This window comes from Spodoptera frugiperda, chromosome 5, assembly GCF_023101765.2.
Source record: "Spodoptera frugiperda isolate SF20-4 chromosome 5, AGI-APGP_CSIRO_Sfru_2.0, whole genome shotgun sequence".
Lineage (NCBI taxonomy): Eukaryota > Metazoa > Arthropoda > Insecta > Lepidoptera > Noctuidae > Spodoptera > Spodoptera frugiperda.
The window spans coordinates 8,692,164-8,719,822 of NC_064216.1; the positions used below are offsets into that span (position 1 = coordinate 8,692,164).

The 27,659-nt window shown below is 35.7% G+C and overlaps 2 non-coding genes across 2 annotated transcripts; one reads left to right on the forward strand and one right to left on the reverse strand.

Annotated features, from left to right (window-relative positions):
* Nucleotides 1–23,449: 23,449 nt before the first annotated feature.
* Trnas-uga (transfer RNA serine (anticodon UGA)) lies at nucleotides 23,450–23,531 on the forward strand. Its single transcript has one exon. It is a non-coding gene; the product is annotated as a tRNA-Ser (tRNA).
* A 238-nt stretch (nucleotides 23,532–23,769) lies between these two features.
* Trnay-gua (transfer RNA tyrosine (anticodon GUA)) lies at nucleotides 23,770–23,858 on the reverse strand. Its single transcript is given in 2 exon segments — nucleotides 23,770–23,805; nucleotides 23,822–23,858. It is a non-coding gene; the product is annotated as a tRNA-Tyr (tRNA).
* Between the last annotated feature and the right edge of the window lie 3,801 nt (nucleotides 23,859–27,659).

The window sequence follows — 27,659 nt, forward strand, 5'->3', positions numbered from 1 at the left end:
TGAGTGATTTAACTAAACTAGGTGACTGTACTCATAAACTTTATAGTGACAACTGACAACCTCTCATTACTGGTCCGTGAACTAAAGGCCTGTTATGATAGTGTCATAGGATTTTGGGCGTATAAATGTTGTGATTGTGGGTGTTATTATAACCTAAATATGGTTGATATAACATGTTAGAGTTCCTCTCATCAGAACTTAGTACTAATTTATTCAGTTCTTGTCTTGTATGGGTCAAAGCACTATAATATCTTACATAATACGTCCGTTGTAAAACAAAAGCTACTACGCAGCCTCCTCCTCTAAAGAGGGGGTTTGCCATAATCCTCCGCTTGCAACCTTGGAGATCGAAAAATAAAATTAAACTAATCGCAGTTTTTACTGACCCGAATTTCACTCGGGTCTGAAATACAACGATGCACAGGATTTCGGGACGTGTCAACATTTCGTTATTGAACTCATCATTAGTATGTCCACTCAACCAAACACATGATATATTTGAATACATAACAAAGATTCCTGCAACCATATTTTGATGATTTGGCATCATTATTATGTGATTTAAAAAAGATGATTATAATGATGGTTCTACATACAATCTTCCGCATCTGGCTCTTAAATCATCAAACATTAAAGTTTAAACTAAATAAGCACCTTGAAAGATTGCTACCTACTTCTGGGAACAATAAATTACAAAGAAATCAGAAGGAAATTTTTGTTTCGAAATTCCCTGATGATGTTTCCATATGAAACATTTATGCGGGCTTCCGCAAATGAGTTCGAGGTATTACGGTATATTTCCGCACCCAATTTACCCTTTGAAATACCTTCCCTTTATTATCAAATGATCAATCACTACGTCGACACGTACTTCCCAATATGTGCAAGGAAGAGACGTATTTCGAACCTTATAATCTTAGAACTTAAGCACATAATGATGCAAATATGAAAATATTAAGCCCGTTAGGTACTACGATGAGAATATTACCCGAGTGTTACATTAAGCTATTATGTACGACATAACTAATATTTAAAAAATTGAAAAAAATCGAATGGGGCGTAGTATTTCGAATGGAATTGGATCAAGTACCTACTTAAATTAAGCTTAACAGAGCGCTTAGCTTCAGCGCTAACGACGACTAGATCATCAAAATGGAAAGCTCAAACTTTTAGGAACTGTGATAATTTTTTTTCCTCATATTGCCAATAAAATTTTCACATGCTTTTTCCTATTACCCAGTACAATTCCACTGATGAGTGTTGTGTACATAATACATATTGAAAAAAGCCTCCTCCTGATAAAAAAGATTAATATTCCCATGAGTCTGACACTTCAACGATTGACGTCAACTTTACTGTTTTGATTGGTGATCGCAAATATCCTGTTATCTTTCAACGGATGGCCGCAAAAATATGTATGAGTTGCGTCATTCATTATTGTAGAACTTAATAACAAAATGATTAACGAGGATAATACTGAAAAACACTTGAAGCCTAAATATCTATACATAGGCTTAAATACAGAATTTAGTGGTACCTAATTCTCTATGTACGTAAGTACATGAGATTATGACGTATGCTGCAATACTGTGACGTGCTAACTCTATGTTTCCTGAAAATATTAATGGTGTATTGCAAAGGACTACTGCTCACCTACCCATACCATACTTGTAAGGTCTTACAGCAAAAAGAAATAAAAACTAAAAAAACATTCAAGGCGATTAAAAAATAGCTGCCACTTTCAATAATCTTTACGTATATGCAGCTTAAGATCTCATATGTACTTTCAACGAAATCCTCTTTAAAGTTTTTATTAAACTTATGTAAGAATCATAAAGTGTACTTGATTAAGATGAACATATCTATATAAGTATTACTACACAAGTTAATTCAGAACCTTTCACCAACAAACAACTTTCAAGAGACAATCACAAACCCAAATTGTCATTACCGTTCTTACCGTCAAAGATTACTAAACTTACAACGATCTAGATATGGCACTTTATCTCAAGTTCACGTCTAATTTCATAAGTCGGTTGTCTTACGGTATTTTAATATCCATAGATCTGTGTTTACGGCTCGGGTGCTTGGAACTGATATGTGGTTGAAAAAGTTAGTGAATACCGTTTTGAAGTAATGTGATTGTGTTCCGTATATTATGTAGCGCAGTACCCAGGTTCATAGTTTATAAATTTTTAGAGATATCTTTTCCTTACAAAAATCTTAAAATAAACCCCTTTTCTGAGTAGTCCCTGTATCTGAGAGATTTAACAGTATTACAAGAGGTTGATGTTCGTTATTACACAATTGATTCATTTTAACACAATTCTTAGTATTACTACGAAATTCTATTCTTGGGTAGTATTAATTGATCCCTTTAACATAGCAATCAAAGAAATGAAAAGAAAAACCGCCAATCAACCCACGGAACTCTAACAAGCGAATCACACACAAACACAAAATAAATGTTCTAATTGGCAAATTAATTGGAATAACTTTGAAATATTTCTTTTCTAACAAAGATGAATAGTGTCGGTTTATATTTGTAAAAAGTTGTATTCATTAAGAGTAACAACCGGAGCAGGAAGCTGGGAGATTAGTGCGCGTGCGCCGTGAAGGCCGGAGATAAACGCTTCCTAACCACGTGCGATTGCACCCGACCGCTGCCGAACTTACCCGATGATGGGTACTCGTTACTATGTAAAGTATAATTAGTAAAGCATTATTATGGGATCACGTTTTGTATGGTGTGACATGGTTGTAATAGGTTAAAGATAAATATTTATTGTAAACAATACAAAAGACGAAAGATCTAATAAATATAAACCATAAGTGTGCTCGTGCAAGCGAACATTGATGCTAATATTATGCACGTGTGGTTGTACTTTATAATTTCATTGCTAACTAAAATGATTTTTGGCTTTTAGTGCTGAAAAAATATAGTAATAACACAGACAGGTACAAAATGTCAATTATAAACCATTATGCAATCTTAGATGGGGCCCAAAGGGTTGATGCTGCGGACCACCTAACAGGTTTACCGGGGCTCCAGCTCAACAACCAGGAGAAGGAACAGGGTGTTTTTTAATCAGTAAGAATTTGACACTCCCTTTCGCATTGTAGAGAAGTCATTGGATGATATCCTCCCTTTAAAAAAAGTTATGCAATCTTCCTACATATCATCCCAAGAATGTTAATTAGCAACAATACAACATTCCGTTTACTCATTTTTGTCACTATCAGCGGAAATAACCATGGTTATTGTGAACTGACAAAACAGAGATTCGTACATAAGGTAGGTACCTAAGCTATGTATTATCTAACATTTGAAGGTTGACCAGAAGTGTCAAGGTTTGGTACTGACATTAACCTTGCTGAACTGCCATACAGTGTGGTTTAGGATGATTTCCATGTTTGTTTAAAGTTATTGTGTTTTGACTACTTTGTTTTTGATATGGTTCAAAGATAAAATTTCGGCAAATAACATGATCTATTGCAACAACCTGATTTATAGGTGATCTATTGAAACAAAGATCAAATGTGTGTGTAATATAGGCACCTACATTGGTAGTTGCACTTTTCATGCCACTGTTTTTACTTTCCATGTGTATTATATCATCATCAAATTAGCCATAACAGGTCTACTGCTGAACATAGGCCGCCCCTAACTGCTGCTGAACATCGGCCTACCCCAATTGCTCAACATAGGCCGGGATTGGAGGAGCCCATTCACACTAATATTATAAATGTCAAAGTTTATTTGTTTAGATGTTTGTCCGCCAAACACGCTAAAACTACTGAACGGATTTTGATGAAATTTGATATGAGCTGAATTAGGTGATATGGTATATACTTTTTATTCTACGGACTGCGAGCAAAGCCGCTGGCAGAAGCTAGTATACAATAATAATTATGTCATGCAGTAACAGCAGAATAGATGACATTTGTCACCAGTTTCCCTTTGTATGCATCCCGTGGGTATCATGGACTAAGTACAAGTCAATGACCTTTAAAATGAAATAACCATTTCAGATAGCGGGTGTTATTGTTTTTCGTCGACCTCTTCCTGTCGATGTGACCTAATTTTTACTCGTACATGGGAACGGCAGGCTTACAGCTGTTGTGTATGTTTTATATTTTAATTTCCAATGTATTCTTTGACATACCTACGCAAAATTTTATTGGAATGGTTTAATTTTTTTCACTTACTTCAGTTTGGGAAATTATGCCTGTACTACCTACTATGTGGGACTTACAATTAAGTAACATACCTAATTGTTGAAATCTAATGTCCAGATATCATAATCTATGATATTTTTCAGTGGGTAATAACAGTCTATTCTTAATTTTACAATGCAATACTTTTAAAACATAAAAAATGGAAAGGCCAAGCAACTAATACCTAATTATTATTATACTTTAAGCCTGGAAATTCCGTTTTTATTTCCAAGTTATTATTTATATTCCGTGTGTGATATGATTATTGGCATTACACAGAATTATAGAAAGTTAATCATAGGCCAGACACCTACATAATTTCGCTAGAAGCATTTTTTCTAAGTGCTTAAAACTTTCCGTGAAATCATCAAATAAAATTACTTTCGGAAATGTGGCAGAATACTTAGTTGAAAATTATTATTACCTAGAGTACTGTTTTATTTAATAATGGAAAGAAAATACCGATGGTATTATACATATGTTACTAGGGCGATAGCTTTTAAATAGCACTTATGTGTGAGTAAATATCAAAGTGTTACAACGAGTCAGAAAATTGTATCAGAGTTTATGCCGTGGTGTCAGATTTTTCCACTTATATCTAACCTCTTATTAAATTTAAAAAATGAACGACGACGTTGTTATAACAGTAATTTCACAAATAAAATTTTATAACATTCATTAGTCGTCTTTTCACGTCAGCAATAAATGACAAAATATCATTTTTTTTTCTGAAGAAGTCAAGGCAAGTCTTGTGAGTGATGAGGGTACTGACAGACAAAAGCAAATCAAAATCTGAAAAGTTTTGTCTTTAAAAAAATAATTACCGGTTCCACGATGCTTCATAAACCCTGCTAATGGGGTAAAGTTTAAAAGGAGTTCGTTCTGCGCCATTAATCCGCAAGGCAAAACTCCTTAATGCGTGGGACAAATATTTCACATAAAAAACTAGGGCTCGCACCCGACCACACACATTTGTTTATTTTGTCGAAATAATTTACTGCCATTTGGCCGACCTCATGTTACTACTCGACGCCGACTTGTCAACATATGGACCATCTCTAAAACAAAAGAACAAGCCATCCATATAACAACCTGACATAAAAATAACAAGATTAGCAAAAATTCCAAGAAGCATTCGATAGAAACAAGAGCTCATATTACTTTCCTAAACAACGCTGTGTTTCCGTAATTAATGGCCATGATTAATCACAGAGAAACGGCAATGTAGCAAGAAATAGAATAAAAACTCATTATTTAGATTTCGTTCTAACACCCTTGACCTCCCCAATGTTTGTGTCGTTTATCTTTTAATCTTTAGAATGTACAAAAGTATCAAATTACTTCAGAGAATATAGATGACGGTCAAAATAATTATTTTGAGCCAAGAGAGATGCATTACACTTATTTCCATAAAATTACTATAATTTGTGACAACATAACATTTACGCGTGAATAAACAACACAAATTGTTGTAACTGTAAACTTTTTCAAAAGTGACATAAAACGATTCTAAATGACCGGCCATTTTTGCAATTCGAATTTTAAACACATACATTTGGCACGGCGAAGAACTGGCCGTTCAGAAAATTGGGGATATAGACAATTTTGTTTTATCTGTAAAGAAACTTTTTGCTTACGACGACAGTGACATGCCATTATGTCAAATTGTTTTTTTTTTCTTTTTAGTAGAGATTGCTAGGAAAACGTGCAATACCTATAGCTATACCTATAGCACGTTTTCCTAGCAATACTTACCTACGTACCTACCTAGGTACGTATTAACTGAAAGTATAATAAAAAATACCGTAATATAATATACACATACAGATAATCTACCAGTAACCATTAATATGCACTTTAAATAAAAAAGGAAATTCGTGTACTTTTAAATTTATTTCATTATTTGTTTCATGATAATGTATAGTGAATTTTGTACGGAGTTCAATGGCCAAATATAATTTAACAGACCGAAATTGATGTGACCATTCTTTGTTCGCAATTCTTTGATTTCTTACTTCCTTTTAATTTTCCCAGTGTTGGACTTGAACAAAAGTGTACATTATTATCGTAAGTATGTTTATTATTTAACTGTTCTTCCTGATTATGTAATTTACATTTTTAAGTTTTTGTTTTCCTTAATTAATTATAACGTTTGGTTTTTGCTTCCGACGGATTATTGGCGTTACAATGCTGACTGTCTTGAGCCAAAATAAAGATTGTTTCAGTAATATATGGATAGATAACTTATATCAATAGGTAAAATTAAAATCCAAAAAACTTAGTCCACTACGAAAATAAAACCTCAACCAAACATCAATTTACCTAAGAGGCATGTTTAATACAATATATGGTTTTAATAGTTAAGTTGAAAGATGATGTTAAATCTCTTGGAGGCCATAATTACGACGTCACAATTCGCAAAGGTTCTGTACCCTTAGTATAAGTTTGCTTTACGTTTACAAATCTTAAAGCGGACTCCTCGAATCTAAATCGTATAAACTTCAGCAGTCGTATTAACACTTACTTGAGCAATCAAGGAAGCTGAAACACGAAATCCTTTGTTTATTAACACATTGAACGCCGTGGTGGTCACCGGTGACTGACGTTAGCGGAGAATTTGCCTTCAACAGTTTTCTATTGGCAGTCAAAGACTTAAAAATTAAATTATTATGAGGAGAGTAACAAGAGACTACGAAAATAATGTCACCATCACTTATACACGTAAATACTGTATAAAGTTACGTCATATTAATACTCCTTTGTCGGCTGCCGACAGAATGTAATGTTCCAAACTTAATTTTTATAAACATTCAACACGTTTATTAAGCTCGGTATAAGCTTGTTACTACGCAATCATATTGTTATGACTTTACATTACAACCTACGCAGGTCTCACCTCCATTGATTGACGAAAAATTTTTAAGTAACTGTACTATTTTTTATTGGCTGTTGTTGTTTTGATACTGTCTGTGGCTGTGATTGGCTGATATTTTTTTCATAAATCTGTCGAGTAAATATTTCGGAAACTTAGGCATAACAATCTATCTATCTCCGGAGCGGCGGACTGCCTAGCTGGTTACCGGAGGGTGGTTTTTGGTTACAGGGTGGTTTTTAGTCAGCAAGAGTCTGACGTTCCTTATCTTCTCGGCCAAGGCAGGTGAAGTCATTGAAAGAAAATAAAACAGTACTTAGTACTTACCTATCTATTAATAAGTAGGTATTAAGAGGTAGTACGATCTCTCTCTATATAACTAAATATACCTTTTTCTCTAAATACCTATATATACATACTTCTTTGGAGATTACTATAAATGTGTTAAGATTCGATCCTCTTTACAAACTACGCCTAACTAAGTTACATAAAAACTGTTTAGTATTACCTTTTACCTGCCATTTAAAGATGTTTCAGGATGTAATTAAAACTTTTGTTTTAGCCACGGAGTTTAGAGGTTCATTATGTTGTTACGGTGGCAATGACATGCCACAAGTGGTTGACCTCACCAAATAATGGGTTTATGGTTCAACAAACCATCGTTTTCATTGCCATTTTAACTGCAAACTTCGTTAACGTTTTTATTCAATTCCAAAGCCACAATTAGATAAAACTACTTCTTTGTGTCGTTTCTTAGTAATATAAACTCAATAGGGTGTAGAATTTGTTGCACTTGAGCTATAGTTTGCTGAACCCGATTCGATGAATGTGGTCAATGTTTTGGACACAATTATATAGTATCGCTCTAATATAAAAAAATAATAAGTAATTAATATAAACAGTATTGAAAGTAGTGAAAAGACGCTCTAAGATTACCAAAGTAATAAATATTATCTACCTATATATACTTAAAGGAAAAAACAAAAGCCTCGCCGTCTCTCTTTCAGAATACAATATCGTATTTACGAAAAATAATCGTAAAAAGAGATGGTACCTCTGACTATCCTCATATAGACAAATACAAGGGTCGTACCATTGTTTCTCTTAATTTATTAACCAATGCACACTTTAAACAAGAACCTAGCCCACGTGTAATGCTAGCTAATTGAAAAGAAATAAAATAATGTGCTACAGACATATAAGGGTATCTTCGACACAATACTGCTTGGAGAAAGAGAAGAAATAAAGTATTTTTTTATTGTTTAAAACATTAAACGGTATGCTTTGTTTAGTAGCTGCAAGTACGTGGGTCAGCTTAGCATTTGAGAGTTGAGATCCCGTCTCTGATGTCCGATCTGTACACGTAGTACGAATTTGCTTTACGTTTAAGTAATCGAAATGAGAACGCGTTCAGTGCATTGGCCGGCTCGAATACGCCGAATACAATAAACTCATACTAAGGCTACTGAGCGCTTGTTTGGATTACTTTAAACGTAAAGCAAACTCGTACTAGTGGTACTGAAAAAGCATTATAGCTATGTTTTTAATATTATCTAATGCCTATTTTCACCAACCTGTAAGTAATAATAGCCTGTTTAGGTTAGTTTGGGGGACTTCCTCATGCTAAGTAACTCTTACTTAAGGTATGAGATTGTTAAAAACGGCCTTTTACGGCTTACTAATTCCATCGTCACGGCTTTTAATTCCTGAAGAACTATAAAACTGTAACTTTTTAGGTCAGATAGCCAGATATGTCATGAGTATCCCATGTAATGGGGTAAGAGATTCTCTAGTCACACTCAGCATTAGACATTGTCATTACAATAAGACATCATCTAACATCCAAGTTCCGTGTGAATTTATAACAAATACATCTTTCAAATATCAAGTTCCAACCATCAGATCAGCTTCAGGTCATCGCTCCCCGTGGGACGACACTAATTGCATGCAACTCCATACAACCACGTGTTGTATGAAACACATAATGATTGTGTATGTGTATGTGCAATTAATCATCATTTCTTTATGTGTTGTTTGAGTGCACGCTTTTAATATTGTACGGATTAATTAATTGAAGTGCTTCAATAGATGGGACTTTTGAACTTTCGTTTGTTTATGTTTTAAATATGGAACAAAAGGGGTTCAGTTATAAATAGGCTGAATTTATTATGAAGGTTTTATATGAAGCTGCGCGTGTAGGCAGTTAGGAGATGGTGGTAAAAATAATTAACTTATTAAGAGAGGTTATAAACGATGTGTATATAATGAAATCTATTTTGGCCTTAAGAAGAGAAGAAACTGAAATAAGGGGTGGTATGTAATAAGTAGCGTTTACGTCTTATCTTCTCACATAACTATTTGACGAGGTAGCTCGACTAATTTCCAGCCACAGTAGGGACTCATAATAATGATGATGTTTTACGAGATGACATTAGAACTGCATAAATGTTTCTCATTAGTCAATAAGCTTGGGTTTATTTGTAATAGTACGTACTTACCACTGACGTCTTACCCAACGAAGTCGATGGTACTAACCTAGAGCTACCATTACAAGTCCCAAACATATTCTTCTTTAATAAGTGTGCGAATATCCACATGCTATTGACATGTTACGTCACAACGATATCCGATTCTCATAACCGTTAGAAATAACCCCTCGACAAATTGTCGTGCGCTCTCTACTCTCAATTCATACATCCTGTCGCAAAGAGGGGAACTAAATCATACGAGATTTTGTCACGGAAGGGACATTTACTAATACTTTAAGTTACAATAATATGCCTATTAAAGTTTTAAGTTACGAAAATAATATTTTTAGAAAGATTAAGGGTGACACCCTACTTGAATACTGGAGAGGCGAGCCTCTACTAAAGGATTCAAGATCCGCGTTTAAAACCTGGTAAGTAGAAACTATTATTACACTAAGAATACTACATAAAACAAATACATACCGGCACAATTACCCCCTTCTCAATCTTCCCAATCCCCGATTCCCCAACATGCCTTGAATTCCTAAATCCCCAACGGCAACGCACTTAGGTGTCCATAAGCGATGGCGCTGGCTTGCTATCAGGTGATCCGTCTGCTTGTTTACAAGCTTATACCATAAAAAGACATACATGTAAACGCTAAGCTAAAGCGGGAGATAATGACAAACCCTCTAAATTAATATAGACATAATCCAGCAGTCTGGTGTATCACAGGTTGTTGTATGGTTATTAAAAGCTTTGTAATTTCGAAGCGTGGAGCGTTAAGCTCAAGACCGGTCGCTATGGAGGACTTCTATGGACGCCCTCTGCCCCAACTAGGGGACATAGGACATTAAAGTCAATTTGAAAGACTCAACAACCCACGTGTTTATCTATGTTTAATTAAACTTTTTGCTCATCTGCAACTTAAGTACAACCTTTTTGTACCTTTTTTTCTTCATAACACATCATCATTATCATTGTCACGTAACGAGATGACGTTTATTAATTTACATATGCTTACATAATTAGGTACCGGACCACGAGATAATAAATGATTAATCATCCGTCCCACAGATGATTAGCAATAGTTTTTTATAACTATGGATGATAGGAAATAATCATTAATTATTATTAAGTCGCTCCAATGACTGTGCTGATTAAATTAACTAATTGGTTACGTTACTTGAAGCGATGAACCGGTAAATAATGTTGGAGAGAAAAACTCAGTACCTATAGATATATAACGGTGTTATAAGTATACATAGAGCAAAAAATAATGTACTTAATATGGGTTGATCGGAATCAGCCACGTTTTATCTCGAAGATACATTAATATGAAAGCCCAGTAATCAATTACCTGTGGGATTGTAATACTGAAGTTTACTTTGCTGCATTCTGGTCCAACTAATTTAGATACGCGGTAGTGTCTCAAGCCAAGTTTAAGCAGGCTGGCCAGCGCCGACTTTACATTTTAAATAAGGTTAAGGTGAACATTAAAGACAAATTTAAAAAGCATAGTGCCTACGGCTATCATTTAGCTTAAACACAAGTCCAGCGAGTGAAACTGGGGACAAGAACTACTCTCTCTAATACTCCTCAACAACCCTTAAATTCCTAACCCCCAATAGGCCGGCAACGCACTTGTAACGCCTCTGGTGTTTCAAGTGTCCATGGGCGGCAGCGATTGCTTACTATCAGGTGATCTGTCTGCTCGTTTACCGGATTATTCTATAAAAAAATACTCGTCACATCAGCATTTCCACTCACTCATCTTGACCGACATTTTACAAAAACGCTGACAATTTAAAAGGGGTGTCTCTGGATACAGTTTCGAAGCAAATACTTGATCTTTGGCTTGTGTATCAACCCCCCACTGGCTAGTCGATATAAAGTGCTCGGGTCGTGCCAAGGAGCTCTCCAAAACGTCTGGCAAAGTTCCAAGCCTAGAGTACTTAAGCAGTGTGCCAAGCTATAGGATTGTTTATAGTGTCAGCTACGCTTTGCTATTAAAATGTACGTCCTGATGTTCTCCTACTCTTCCCCCGTTAAGAGCTGACTAACCATCGAAATCAACTATTAACCGATCTTAATACAAAATCTCTAGTTTGTTCTATTTTTTCCAACAGAAACTCCATACAAATAGTCCACAGCGATGGAGATTTCACTCGTGTGTAGAGGAGACCCATCATAGTTCACCAGTGGTTGAATGATTGAAATATTGAGAATGAGAAAATATTGTAAATCCTAAAAAAATATTCAAAATATCAGATGAGAGAATGAGATAGTACCAAGATCATTAGGCGTTTTAATTCCTTACGAAATTTATTTTTCTACCTACTTTTCTCTTGTTGCAGTTTCAGTTCGCCAATCTCTCAGTGGACTAAAGCCCTATGGAAAGAGTTCGTTGACTTCATGGAACTACCATTTACAATCTGGATTGTATTGTAATATGTTGCGGTAGCTACTGGTCGCAAAAAAATGGCTCGCCTTGTCAAAGAAGGCGGTCCTATGTACCGTATTGATTCACTTTGTCTTGCCTACATTACTTTTTGAACAATAGAAGGTATGTATAGAAATTGGTAACCTGAATAGAGTTAATAAGCTGGCCATATTATTTTTTGCAAGTAAGCATATTATGTTTCGACTTGACTTGGTTCTACACCACCAACAGTAAACAAGCCACGAACTTCTAGTACGAGCGTAAGAGACTTCTGATGCAGCCATATTGTTAATGGACCTAATCGTACTACGTACTAACCCTTTTATCAAGGCACACCATAGTGGAGGCCACCACAGATGGGGCCCAGCAGGGCTGATGCCTGATCCGGAGCTGCGGACTACCTAGCGGGTTTACCGGGGCTCCGGCTCGAAAAGCAGGAAAAGGAACGGGGTGGTTTTTAGTCAGTAAGAGTCTGACACTCCCTCTCGCCTCGCCCAAGGCAGGAAAAGTCATTGGATGATTTTCTCACCTCAAAAAAAAAAAAACCATAGTGGAGGCAGGCATGATTATGACTAGGTCGGTCAAACGGAATCGGTCGGTCATGGAAAGCAGTGACTGTAGCCGTAGCCTATGGACATGCACTATCAGAGGTGTATATTTGATGGGTCGACGTTTGGCCACTATCTCGCCTGGTGGTAAGTGATGATGCAGCCTACAATAAGAAACTTTTACTCGGGCCTTGAAGACACCTAGATTATATCATTCAGGAAACACAGACTTTGGCAAAGAATTCTGCTCCTTAGCAGTTCGCATAAGGAAGGTTAAAGTAAAGCGCTCCGTGGCCCTTAAAATTATGTACAAGATTTCAATATTAGTACCTACATCTGGAAATTCGACAGTAGTAGCTAGTCATGGGTTGTTGTTATGAGTAGTTTCTTAATGTGGTAAGGTGTAGTACCAATAATGTACTTGGTAGTAATATTGCACAGCCCTGCAATGTCATGAAACCCTAGTGTCATTGACCCCGGCCCATTCACCAGCTTTCTAAGACAATGAGTAATTACTTATCGACTGGTACTCTATTAATGAAGTAGTATTAAGTTATTGCTTGAGTGGTTACAAATGGTTGCCCAGTATGAGGTCTCATTCAAGGTTGATTCAAGAAAGGTGTTTATTTATAGTGTTTTTGTACGACGTCGAAATTCTTAAGTAAGTAGCTAATAGCACAGTCCTTTTATAAGAGCAAAATTCATCCATCGACTTCTCCCGCCTTGGGCGAGGCGAGACGAAGCGTCAGACTCTTACTTACAAAAAACAACCCCGTTTCTATTCCTGCTTTTGGGGCCGGAGCCCCGGTAAACCCGCTAGGTAGTCCGCAGCTCCGGGGTAGTCCACAGCTCCAGAAGGCACAAAAACTAGAATAACGCCTGTCAACGCTTCAGATTTAAATTCGGAACAGATACGGAAAGTTGAACCTTTATAGTTGCATGGAGATTATAATCAACCTCTTCTTATGAAGAAGTCATTTGTCTAGCAGTAGCAGTAATTATGATGCCAATGATGTATACATATTTTACTGTAAATGCATATTTTATATTCATAGAAATAGTTACGATTATGTAAAAACTTTATCGATCATTGATTCACGACACAGTTTTCCGTAAAGTGCATCGACATTTACGTTTAATCTTATCGCCCACGCATCAGATATTATCAATATGTTCAGTGATTGACACATCTCTATAGAAACTGTCAATCGCATACTAAATAGGTACGAACATATAGCATTACATATTGATGTATTAAATGTCGTAACTTATCGTGGTGGCCTGGAGGTTAATTTCAATCATGTAAGTTAAATATGTTAGTTCAATTATGTGAATACGGTTTTGCAACTTAGGAAGCAACAAAGTTACTTTTTCCAAGTTATAATATTGTACTTTTAGTTTATTTAAACACTATTCATGAAAAAGTTCGAACTTCGTAAGTGTCGTGTGATCTATGTTCATTTCTTCTCCGTATGAGAAGAAGCGTTTACCCACGGGTAAGATAGTTTTCACATAATATTTTTTATGGTATAAGCCGGTAAACGAGCACACGGATCACATGATGGTAAGCAATTGCCGCCGCCCATGGACGCCCGAAACACCAGAGGCGTTACAAGTTTCCATTTGGGGGTTAGGAATTTACCTAAAGATTTTTGTGAAGAGGCTTAATTGGGCCTCCGGTAAACTCACTCACAAAACGAAACACAAGGCAAGCGTTGTTTCACGTCGGTTTTCAATAATGATTAATATTACAACACCATGACATTAGATTATGTTCCTTTTGTTTGTTATTTTGACCTTCGAGAGATCATGTTTCACAGAATAAAGTTTCGTAAACAGCCTTTTAAGATGTGTGCATTTTGTAAGTAAAGGTGTGGTTATGAGTTACAAACACGAAAATATGAGTTAAAAAATATTTTGGTTCATTTGATTATTCATTCGATCATCGAATGTATTATATTTGTTTTTATGTTCTTTATATTTTTTTATTAATAAAGCTATTCTTTTTTTAAAAAGCTTGTCTTAAAATCTTGTTCGGAATTCAAACGCATTCGGCCAGTACCTACTCAACTGTAGCAACGTTATCCAATAAAAATGTAAATAATACACAATAGTGATGTCCAGTAACAGTAAAAAGGTTCTTAACAAAAGTTTTTTAATTAGCTAGATATTTTAGATAGTTTTTCCTTGGTTCTGCCAGCCAGGAAGCACGGTCTAGCCTTCACGGTGTGTGCTCCGATTGTCAATACGTCAGTAAGAAAATGTTTACCGCTAGTTTTTCTGGAAAATTAAATTCAATGTGATTGTAAATTACATGGCCAGCCTTTTTCTTTTGTTGGTAACATTGCCGTTACGTACTAGGCATTTAGTGTTAATAGCTAAACAGTTTATCGGGTCGTGTAACTGTCACGTAAGTTAAAAAATAAGTATCATTCACTTTTATAATAGTTTCCAAATCAAACAATGAAAACCAAAATCTAGAAGCATCTCGGTCTACTGTTTACAAAAGGGTTGATGACGGGGTAAAAATTTATTTTGTCCGTCAGTTAGGTAATGAAAGAATAATAGACACTTTTTTCTATTTTGTCATATTATACGATAACAATACTTACATACATAAAACGAATCAAAGTTTAAGAGTGGGACCGAATACGTTATTTCTACCTATAAAACGTACCTACCAAGAATTAATAGTATTTTAGAATAATCTACAATACGGACATTAAAATAAAAATTTGTCATCTACCTTAAACTTTTTCCAATTACGTCGACTAGAATACACTGTTCCAGGAGACAATATATGACGCAGACTAGACTAAGTACAGGAATATCCTATTCTACAAACTACCGCGACATCGTAACGTCGCGACGTCAGACGGCCATTGGTTTCACATGAACATGACGTCATCAAGCCAGGATCGTATTCCACACAAAATATACAAACATGTTCGAAAACTTGGTAAGAACCTCCGTAGTTGATTTGGTAATGAAATAAACACGTAATCTTCGTAGAATCTAACTTTAGTTCTAAGTTAGTTACTATTAGTTCTATGAAAAAAAGATTTGTGAAGGAAAGAAAAGTGTGGGACATGAGCCATGCTTCGGCACGAACGGGAGTGATACTAAGGTCCCACCACTACCACTTATGTTTCGTGTGTGTTTACCGGAGGCCCTATAGCCCCTTCCCAATCTTCCCAATCCGCATTTCCCCAACAACCTTTAAATTCCTAACCCCCAAAAGGTCGGCAACGCACTTGTAACGCCTCTGGTGTTTCGGGTGTCCATGGGCCGCGGCGATTGCTTACCATCAGGTGATGTCTGCTTGTAGTACACCGGCTTATACAAATAAAATTAATGACTAACACTGACGATACGGAAGCAACGCCACAGCAATAACAGCTACAACTACAAGCTAGTTAGTTGAATCATAAATAAGAACATAAAATAAAAATCCTTTTAAGTCCTGTCGTATATTCGTAAAGGACAGTAATAAAAATGGTGGACGTTAAACTTCAGTCTCCTTTGGAGACGAGAGGACATAAAAACAAAAGCATACAGGGCATGTCGTAAAACAGTGCATTAGAAAGTGATTCGAAACGTTAATAGAATAGATGAGAACAGTATTCCTAATATGAGTTTGCTTTATATTTAAAGTAATCGAAACGCGAGCGTTCGGCGCTGTGATTGGTTGGTTATTCAAGCTGAACACGCTCTCGATACTGAAACGTTCTTGAGAGTTAAGTAATATTTACTGCTTTTAATCTACAAAGAAGTAAGTAAAGAAACACATCAATAAATGCCACACCCTGCTTAATACAAAGGGAATTCATTAAAAAAAAAATAGAATTTTTATTACAACAATGAGAATTATAAAAGAAATTCCTTATAATATGTAGAAACTCAAACACTTTTGTCATCACCTATACTTCTATTTAATACCGACCTCAAGTGCGTGCCAACATCAAATACTCCAATGATGAAACCTCTTTGCTTCACAAACTTTATAGTTATTGAAACTCTATTGTCCTTTAACGTTCAGCCATAAAATATTAAAAAATAAACGTTCTTTAAAAGTAAAAAGTTTGAACAAAAAAAGGTTCGATTTGTCCGTTATCAAAAAGTCTCAAGTGGCTTTTTTTAGCTGTTTGCAAAGAGATTATGTTTTTAAAAAAGTAAATACAATAGCTTAGATAAGGCAGTCTTTGGCGCCAATGAAGAATGTTACCGTTTTATTCGGTTAAGAGTATTTTTTGTACTTAATTATGTACTTACGCAATGAGATAAGTAAAAATTCCATTTACAACAATTTCGTAGAAAACTGATAAAAGATCGTGCTCTTTATTTTTACAATACTTAAAATACTATCTAAAGTTTAAAAGTGCAGTCTAGACGTATAAAAACTGACCGAATTTCGACGTAATGTGTCACCGAAATTTTTACTCTCAATCACGTAGGTAAGTATCATACATTCATGATGACTTGATGACCGAGGGAACTATCTAGATGGCTAAGAATCCTTTTAAAGGGGATTGTATTAATGGTATGTCATAACAATAACAATACCAATATAGAAAACCTCTAAAAAGTTCATAAACAAAGAACACCACATCCACAAAGCACAATTGAATACGTTCGCATATTTTACTAAAACTCGATCACTATTCCAATTAAGCATTCGAACGAAACAATCGGAAAAAAACAATCGGAATACCTTTCTAAAAAAAAAAACACAAATCTTTTAGCAATAAATCAATTCAAACATTATTTATATTTACAAAATTCCATCAAACTCTGCCCTTGTTATCGTTTGTTTATTCAACGGCGCATGCGCATGCATGTTAGCTACGCAATCACGTACGCACTTTGTCTTCGAAGAACCATCAGGAACGCGGCCCGTATCGAATTGCAGTCAACTATTGAAAGAACGGGATCGAGATCATCGATAACGGTAATCGATTACGATTAACGATTATGTTTGATAATCGAATCAATACTGGCTGGCTACTACTAATATGTATTATAAATGCGAAAGTTTGTGTGTATGTTTGTTACTCAATCACGTCAAAACAGCTGAAGGGATAGGGATGATACAGGGGTTATTTATACCAAGGAACCCAGAACGAAAACCCTGGAAAAAGCTAGTTAAAAGAACAAATCTGAGGGTTGATTACAGAGTTTGTCAAATCGTAGTGCGTCTACGAACAGAGTTTTTGAGAGTAGATGGCGAAATAGCTTCTCTGAAATATTCACTATCGTTCGCATACGCGCTCACATCACTTGCGGCTAAAGATTTTGTATCTGTAGTGCCTACAATGTTCTTTTTTATTAGAATAAAAAAGTACGTATCAAAAACGTGTATTTGTAGTTCATTCTATATAAGAGACACCCCATTATATTCTATTGAAGATCTTCCCCCATACTATATGGCTTCTGTAACTAGTCTGGTGTCCGAGCAGGTGCGCATGCGCGTCCTCGTGAGGTATTGCGGTCAAGCAGCGCCCGCGCAGTATCACTTAACACGAGATGCCGTGACAACCGCACTCACGTTGTAAGGGACGTGGATTGTGTTAGTAGTTGGTATATGACCTTAAGTAGGAATTAAAAATAGGGTGCACTATAATTATACTTGTACTTGTAATTAATACGACATTGCTTGCTTATTTACTCGTACAAAACTACGAAGTGGAACACCCTATTTTCGCCAATAATATTATGAATCTTATGTGTAGGATAGAAGATGCAGATTCGAGTATTAAACCAGAAACGCTAGACAGTCTCAAAGGTTGGCATTCTATCTTATTTTTTTTTCACTTCTCAAAGAGGGGACTTACCGCTGCAATGACAACGAGCCCAACTCTATCTACAATGGAGAAGAATATTAATAACTTACCATACCAAAGAACTGATTAGAACTAGCAGAAACTAACCCAGAGAGAATTGCGTTTGTCGCAGTTGTCGTACACCACAAAAGAAACAGAAATGGGTCATGATTGAAAGTAAAATAAACGTAGCTATTCTTTCTTTCTTTATTACCATACTTCTACACCACAAGAGTTACCGACGATTAATCGCAAAATCGCATGTCCAGAGAAAAGAAACGCAAGCGATGAAGCGCGACTTCCATGGAAACGTAAACTACTTTTACATTCTTAGACCATTCATACGCAACACGTTGTTTACACGGTTTCCAAGCAAAAAACCCGATTCAACTGGTTGGGCAGGGTCACACCTAATCGATGAACACGAGAGATTGTGTAATATCGATTTGTTTAAGTAATTTATGAGAAACAGGCTTAAAAATCGGTTTTCGGTAGACAGGTCTGCTGTATACACATACATACACAAACTGTTTTAAACACAAATCTAATGAGTCAATGAAAAGTTAATGAGTATTTTTATGGTATAAGCTAGTAAACTAGCAGACGGATCACTTGATGGTAAGCAATCGCCGTCGCCCATGGACACCCGAAACATCAGAGGTGTTACAAGTGTGTTGCCGGCCTTTTGGGGGTTAGGAATTTAAGGGTTGTTGGAGAATCGAGGATTAGGAAGATTGGGAAGGGGTTTGAGCCAATTGAGCTAAGGAGCTAAGGCGTCCGGTAATCTCACTCACACAACGCAAGCGATTTTTCACGTCGGTTTGCTGTGAGGCCGTGGTATCACTCCATTCGTGCTGAAGCATGGCTCGCCCACACTTATGAGGCTGATTGACAAAGCATTATCAACATTGTAGACATGAATAAGTTCCATACAAAATGTGTCAAAATTCTATCCCTGGTAGACAAATTCACCGACAGCCTCGCCAGAAGACTACTTAAAGCCACAGCCTTGGAAAAAAATAGAACAGCGTAATAGTCATCATCGATGTCCTTAATCCCAATAAAAAATAGACCTCAGTTTACAAGACACAAACTTAATATTACGAGAAAAAATCAAACAAGACCGACACCGAATAAAACGATGAAGTAGTTAATCATAAAATCCCCTGACAGGTACACGTTACCGCCATTAGTTTACATAATAATAATAACATAACAACAGCAATATTACTTATTAGTCATCGCAATCACAAGCCTACGCAAATGCCATTGAGTACCTACTTGAGGCAAACAATTAAATACATGGAGATCCTAATCTTATGAGGAACTAAATGTTTTGATTTGAACTTCAATTAATGAAATTTTTTGTCAGGCAGGGTGGGAGATATCTGGTGGATGATCCGCTTTTGTCAGATGCTATGCTATAAATTAATACAGCCTGCTTTTTTATGACCAGCCAATTTTTTTCTGAGAGCTATGATTATTCAAACATTCCATTTTTAAACAAACATAAACTTTTTACAAAAATACTGAAGAAAATCGGTTAAAAAGAATACTAAAATGGTCAAAATAACTTTTATTTCAGAGGTCGGTGTTAAATAAGAAACAAACAACAATAAAACAATCAGGCTGTATTAAACCCACGTAGGACCTAATGGTAAGCCTCTCATTAGGACACCGCGTACAATTTCAGGATCCATGTTAGAATTTTACTGAGAAATTGAGAAATTTTTTCCCATTTAACTCTTAATATCAAGTGATTAAAGTAGGAATTTAATTAATCCGTGCATCTTTATGAATCATCATTAATGTTATGTCGAAGTTACCAAACTGGCAACATATAAATGGTTTGATAAGGATCTCCTTTGTTTTAAAATAAAATAAAAACTGAAGCATGCGGATAAGATTGCGTTGTGTTGTGAACCTTAAATTAAATCCTCTTTGTATTTGAAGCTAACGTACTTTCCGTGTTGAGTTACTGAAGGTATATTATTATTATTAGGTAGAAATACTTAATTACATTTTGCTGTAATAACCGTAATGGCAGTAATATTGGAATAAATACATTAACTGTCGCCACCCCTACTCGTCCCGCGGGTATCGTTAGGTCTGACTAAGGGATTACACACAGAAATATTAAATTATAATCTATGGGATTATACTTAGCCATTTTACAGAAATCAGCAGTACAGCAGCGTTATTTGCTAAACCTGATAAATCTGAATCTTTACATTGCGATCTCCAATCCAGCCCGATGTAGGTACTGCTGATTTCAATAACTCAATCTCATTCCATTACCAATTAGAAACGATCGATTTTTGATAATAGTTCTATAGAGCTACCGTCAAAAATGAAGATCAGTACAAAGATTTTAGTAAGATGGGTTATTGAAATTGGCAGTGACCAAACGAAGGGATAATGAATAACTTATTTTTTTTAAATTGAAGAGGTCCTTAGCTCAGCAATGGACTATCACATTCTAGATGGTGTTAATGTTCACATTGATGCTTATTTGGAACTTAATCAGTCCCTTTAAACAACTTATAGAAAAGCTTAACAAACCTGCTAAGTTAACTAAAAATTCATAGTTTGCTCAATTCAGAGACGCGGCGACGTCGTGCAGACTATGCTGCCGCGTCTGCTCACGCTACTCATGATGAAAAGTCCCTCTGTGACTCGAAACTAGTAGAGCTTTTCTCGATTAATTTACCGTATACCGTGATTTTTAGTTAATTTAGTATAACTCACTATAGTTATATTAAAAAAAAAAACCTGCTAAGCTTATAATAATCATATCAATTTGCTGTATGCTTTGGTAATCGCATTCGTAATCGTAAGCGGGACAGTTACCGCGATCGCGATGGTATCGGACGCCTATCTAAGGACGTTATGAAAGTGCACCTGACGGGAACGAGTAGGGCTGTCGACTCATGTTGTAAACATTCGAAGTTCACATAAATGATCAATAGGGGCCTTGGATTTTTGAAACAGTTCTTTATCTGTTCTTGTCACAAGTGCTTTCTTATTAAATATTCAGAAACATAAGGATTCAATGAGAAAACATAAATTTAAAGGTTGATCTATACCTAGATTAAAATTTAGCTACTTACCTAATTTCATAATATGTACATTAACAACTGCTAGATGAACCCTAAATTAATGAAGATAAAAAAAATCTAGATGCTTCCAACTCACTACCAGAGCGAATCTTAAAGTAGGTATTTAGGGCAAGTTCAGCAAAAACAAAAGCTATCAGTTGTTTTATACGTATAAATAAGTGTAACTGCCGTACTCAGATACATTTAATGATTACTTAAACTATTCCCTAGTAATCGACTTTGTTCCGAAAACTAAACGAAAGCTAAGGACAGAGTTAAGTAACACGTAAATGACTGTGAATACGGCAGTAAGTAATCAAAAATAATTACTTAATACCTTTTTAAAGGAATTATAATGCCTTTTAAAACACTTCTACCTAAATAAAGATGTTGTTTACTCTTACCGACAGGTGCACTAAGTTTGCAAACCCTAGCCTGTGTCTGTGTCTATATTTAGTTCTCAATAAAAGTGTTAATGACGGCGCGTGTTCATACTCCATAGACAACTGTCTCCACTTTCCTACAAGCTTCCATAAATGACTTTTGTTGAGCTTCGACTCCGACGCATGACCAATGATTTCTCAAAGTGAGAGGTGTAGTTTGTTTAGCTTTTTTTTGTATTGTGTTATTTGTAATGTGTACACATAGGTACAAATGATTATCTACATTATTTATGCAACGTCGATGCAACGTCACGCCTTTTAAGAGTGGGAATAAGTGCACATTACGGAACGCATTGCCCATTGCCGCTATGCAATGTGCAGCCACTTTTCACCATTTTGTGTTATAAGTCCCATGTAATAGGGCTGAGCCTTTGCCATATACTGGCCACAGTTCCAGACTCCGTAGTACTACTGTTTTTTTTTTTTTAAAAAAACCTAAAAATCCCAGTAATACATTGCCAGACCCGGGAACAAACCCGAGACCCGTTGTCCAGAATTCGCACTTGCGACCACTCGACCAACGAAACAGTCTAACCGCATTATTTAATAATACATATTTTATTGTCATTTCCCCAATAGTAACCAAAAGCAACCAATCTTACCTATGTAGGTACCTACTTATGAGGTAACATAAATATGATATGTGCAGCACTAGTTTTGGAAAGTATAAAATTGACAATGTTATTATGTCGGCAAACAGTATCGTTATAAAATCTTGTAAAGATTTAAAATCGAATCTCCATAATTGTTATTATTAATAAAGACAAAATAATTATAACATAGGTGCAACTAGCGACATCTAGTGTTCAGTAGAAATGTAAACTCACAAGAACGGAACTAAAGATATTCTACAGCGCCACCTATTGGTCAATAGCGAATTTGTTATATGTACCTGGCTTGTATGTGTTTAGCTGTAGTATTCACTTTAAATTTGTAATTTTACGAAACTAGATGGCGCTATCTACCTATTTTTTTATTTCATTCAAATAACATGAAATATTAAATTAAATTAAATTAAATTAAATATTCTTTATTCCAGGCATTTCAAACCCATAAGTTACACATACACATTATAATTAAACAAACGTACATTAAAATTTTAAATAAAAACAAGATAAAAATATAAAAACTTAACCTAAATGAAACAGCAACAATATTGAAAATGGAATACTGATAATTTGCATTAACGATGTGGACAGTAATAATCTTACGAAAGTTAAATTGTATGTATAATATTTAGTACCTACAGTATTTTTAATTGAACATTTACTTATTGTTTTTGTTACCTAAGAACGTGATGGCTGAGAGAAATGATGATTTAACTCCTTCCACGTGAACTTCAACTTCTAAATTAAGTTTTAAGGTACTTAATAAAACATTATAATTTTCCACAAACTTCTTGCATGTAACAAAATGTATAAAATATTTACAATTGATTGCAAAAAATCGATGGCGGTACAAATGAAAACCGATTACTAAAATCAATAAGAAATAAAATACTCTAGTAATGTGATCAGCTATTTCGTTAAGTTTAATAAGAGCTGCGGTGTCCGAGTGGTTAAGGAGATGGACTTGAAATCCATTGGGTTCTACCCGCACAGGTTCGAATCCTGTCCGCAGCGTATTCTTTTGGTGAACATAAGGATTTTGGAAACAGTTGAAAATCATAAATCACCATTTAAAATTAACTAATTATTGAAATTAACGTTAAAGTTGTATTGTTATCGACATAATTCCTTTTTTATTGCGAAAATAAACAAAAAATATATAAATTACTGGAAATGATTATAAAAAGTGTATTTTTAATCAAAATAAGTGGATGAAACGAGAAGAAAAAAAAGTTGCAAATGCAAAAAGAACTCCTTCGAGCCGGATTTGAACCAGCGACCTATGGATATCAGTGTTTATGCCTCTACAGTCCACCGCTCTACCAACTGAGCTATCGAAGGTTAGAAATGAGTGACCAAATTATGGGCTGTATTCAAACATGTTCTTGAATATGATCCTTCTTTTTTTTTGATATTTTAAAAATCAAGATATACATTCATAAAATAACTAAAAAAATATGGAAAAATGATTTAAAGATAGCATAAACGAAATGTGTTATTTTAAACGTTTAATATGTGTCTCTAATTTTGCATAAAACCTTATTTTGTTATACTTATTTAGTTATTTTTCAATATTTTTTTGTACTTAACAATTGCACGTGCTCGTACAATAAAACTGTTTTAGTTTAGTAACACCTGTATTAAAACTCTAATTAATAACAAAATAAATACATATCTAGAAAGAAAGAAAAAACATTTATTTCACACGTGAAAAATGCAAGTGACATGTAAGTAGTAATGCACGTTTTTGGGATTTACATTCGCATTGCAACGCAATTTTTAATGCAACTATGAATCAATATCTGTATTTTTATACAAATAAATACGAATTACGTAATAATAAAGTAAATACATGCTGCTGTTCATAATACCTATTTCCAACAGATAAATAACTAACGTTACGATTGAAGTAACTTTGTGCCATTTCCTCTTTTATCGTACTCAGTACTAGCTACTGAGATTCGTATCGTAGTAGGTAATTATTAATTTAATTGTTAATATACCTTTTACCTTACCTCAACTTTATTATTATTTAATAGAAAAGTATTTTATCGCACTTGAGAACTTAAGTATTAACTAAACTTAAAAAGTCATTGCAATTTGTTGTGATTGTAAAATGTTGCTATTTAATTATGGTAGGGTGCAGGATATATTTCAAATATTATTCATTGATTTGATATGAATGAATTAAAACAACAATATTAAAATGGTCTAAAATATTTTATTGATTATATTTCTTCAATATTATTTTGTTCGCTATAACTTTTTATACACACTGGACGACTGGCTGCCGTACGAGTCGTGGACTCGCGGGTTCAATTCCCGCATCCAATCATTAGTTGTGTTATCCAAAATTGTATTCTGGGCAGGGTGTTATAGACCAGTGAATTGATTAAAAACTCTTTATTGTACACCATATAAAAATACAACGCATAGGTAAACATTTAAAAATCAATAGTGCGGTTTTATTACTAAAAAGCAATCTCTTACAGAAAACCTTTGGATGGATAAGAAGTAAAGGAAAACATGGAGCAGGGTAAAGTAAAAGAGAAATAAGTATGTATTGTATTTATAAAATAAATGCATCCACAATGTTCACAGTGTTTTTAATCCCACCAGAAAAACTTGAAACGCCTCACCTCTTTAGATCACTGAACTCCAAAAGTTTACAAACATGTAGTGTAGTGTAGATACATTTAGAATCGATACGATCTATTTCCATTCGGGTCGTATCCGAGTCGGATCCGGCTCGGTTCAAGACCACTGACCGAGTATTTATATGCAAATAAACAAACTGAAATAGTCGGGAGCAAGCATTCGTTGTGGACTTAGTTTACGATAGTGTATTTGGAAAGAACTACCTCTTACCTCTACTACTTCGAGAGGTCGCAATTTAGGATTTGTGGTTACCTAAAATAAAGTACCTAGACGCTTGAGGTAGGTTTAGGAGTAGGTTTGAAGCAGTGCCGGTTTTAGCACTGCTAGTGCCCTTATTATTATTGGGGGGGGGGGGGATCATCCAATGACTTCTCTCACCTCGCCTCACCTAAGGCGTCAGACTCTCACTGACTAAAAACCACCCCGTTCCTACTCCTGCTTTTCGAACCGGAGCCCCGGTAAACCCGCTAGGTAGTCCGCAACTCCGGATCAGGCATCACCCCTACTGGGCCCCATCTGTGGTGGTCTGATGGCTCTTTGAGGCGCACGCACCTGCTAGTGCCCTGGGCGAGATTTCTTCGGAGCTCCCCCTTTTGCTGATGAGGGGAGCAAACCTTTAAAAGGCGCCTAGTTTTTTGTGGAAAATGACTAGGGAGTATGGAATTTTTACCTGACTCTAAAGTGACCCCAATGGCCACCCTCAGCACAGCCCCTATAAGAGGCATTAATAGACTTACTATAGAGCCCGAAGCAAACAACCTGAGCGGTACAACGTCGCCGTACCCTAACACCGCTACTGGTTTGAATTTAGTGTATTCAGACGGCTTTCATAGAGATCTTGATGCTGATCCTAGCCACAGATTTTCGAGAACGGGAATCGGAATTCGGAACGACTACACAGAAAACTTTCCCTCCTTTCTCTATCTGCCGCACTTGTGTCAACTAGATTGAGGATAACTGAGTTTTAATAACAAAAACCTTATATTAATATTTACTAAAAAACGCCTAACTTTTTCAGAGAAAGTCTATAGAAAGTGTGTAATGTTTACATTGCTAACCTCTCAAAATTGTGCGTACCTTAAACATGAAACAAGTGGGCGTTACAACCAATAATTGTTTTCGCTCGAATATTTATAAAGTTCGCTGCGTGTAGGATGATTCAGACTTCTTGTTCATAATATAGACTCAAGCACATCAAAGTATACCAAACTGACAAACTTAGTCATTCGATTCTCAACCTTACATCTCTGTGGTAAAGTTGAAAATGTATTCAGCAGGTACTACCTATCTACCCACGCTAGTTACGTTTCCTAAGTGTTCTAGAGTTCTGGATGTGGAACTGAGTAATGAAACAATTTGTTCGTAATTAACATAAAGGTGAACTCGACTGTTTGTCTGTCAGTGTGTAAGACGTGGGAGTTCCTGTTAACATTCATAGTTTAATGCTGGCACCACACTATCGCGCACAAGTATTAAACTTTCCCACTACGCCCGAACTGAACGTTCATGATGGCATCATCGGCAGGTGCCATTGTTAGAGTCGTGCCAATAGATGCAAGTGGTATGGTGTCGTTCCACTATGACAGAACTGTATTATCCCTAAGGCAAACTAGGACTAGGATAATATCAACCTACTGAGTATGGGAGAGTCACGCGTCGACACGAATGGGCCGGCTCTACTAGAGTTATAGTACGGCCTCATAGAAAACTTACGTGAAACAACGTTTGCGTTGTGTGAGTGAATGGAGGCTCAATTCCCGATTCTACAACCTTTAAATTCCTAACCTCCAAAAGGCCGGCAACTCACTTGTAACGCCTCTGGTGTTTGGGGTGTCCATGGGCAGTTTAACTCTTCAAGGTTGCATTTTCCTATTAGTTAAGGTACCTACGTAGTACGAAGGTTTATTTATCTCATTATGCCTTGCGCCTGGCTCTTACGGTACCTAGTATTCAAATTATATTGAAGTTACTGTGAGTTTTTTGCCTGATCCGGGAATTGAGGCACTCTACCAAAGTTTTCAAAGTGGGTACCAACTGGTAACTTTTAGAAAGCTAACAATTTATTGAGTTAATACCAAATTAAAATGCATGTAACCAAACACTGCCCCAATATTGTTAAAGAAACACAGAAAATAATTTTATTCTGAATTCTCATCAATTGGTTCGACAGCAAAATCTGCTGGCGCTCCGATAACGAAGAGCGTAAAATTAATTCTTAACCCTTTAAAGGCAGTTGAATCATGATTCCCAAAACAGCTGATTCATCCAATTTTATATTGCATGGCACCGGCAAGCGGTCAGAAGAAATTAAAAACAGAATATTTAAATCGAAAAAGCTTATTCCAATTTCAAATGTAAATCACCGTCATTTTTTTCGTTTTCGCTCGCTTTGACGTCGAATCGCTCGCAAACTCTCGCAAAACGGTTTCCACACGAACGCTCTCCACTGAGCGTTTGGAACATTGACGTCATCAGGAGCACAGC